The 539-nt window shown below is 42.9% G+C and overlaps 1 protein-coding gene across 1 annotated transcript in view; it reads left to right on the top strand.

The window, feature by feature from the left end:
• CSUI_001463 (phenylalanyl-trna synthetase beta) overlaps positions 1-539 on the top strand; it is a 20,523-nt gene that overhangs the window by 18,663 nt on the left and 1,321 nt on the right. The window contains exon 17 of the mRNA XM_068061669.1: positions 1-172. This exon is cut by the window's left edge and continues 178 nt beyond it. The gene's annotated coding sequence lies outside the window, so the exon portion shown is untranslated. The remainder of the gene's footprint in view (positions 173-539) is intronic.

Here is a 539-nt window from a genome sequence, read left to right as displayed (position 1 = left end):
GAAAGAAAAGAAGAAAAAGAAAATGTCTTCTCTTCTTCAGAATCTTGTAGTTACCGTGGAGAAATTGTTGACTTTGAATTTTGCAAAGAAGCGGAGAGAGGGCTCTTATCTCCAGATGCTGTGTATTACCTCGATCTCCCGCCGTCACAGGCACAGTCCAGAGGCGGATACGGTGAGCCAGGAATTCGTATCAGTGAATATACACACACCCAAGAAGACTCTCTCTTTCTCTCATGAGGAAAACACTCCTCTTCTCTTCATCCTTCCTTCTCTCGAAAATAGCCTTCGCCTATTGTATGTCACGAGATCAGGAGATAGATGTCTATATCGAGATACATAGGCACTTTCCTTTGGATTCTTGCCCCCTCCTATCAAGTCTGCAGGGTTCATATGTGTAGAAGTGTGTGATGAAGCCTCTCTCTTTCTTTCTCTTCAGACGTCGATTTGCGCGATAATACATCGATTTCTAAGAGACTGATACGAAGCTCACTACATGAAAACATAGGATGTATTCATTTACTGAAAGGGGGTCAACATAG

This window comes from Cystoisospora suis, assembly GCF_002600585.1.
Source record: "Cystoisospora suis strain Wien I chromosome Unknown contig_580, whole genome shotgun sequence".
NCBI lineage: Eukaryota > Apicomplexa > Conoidasida > Eucoccidiorida > Sarcocystidae > Cystoisospora > Cystoisospora suis.
The sequence above is the reverse complement of the archived record's forward strand: the minus strand, read 5'-3'. Positions and strand labels throughout refer to the sequence as shown.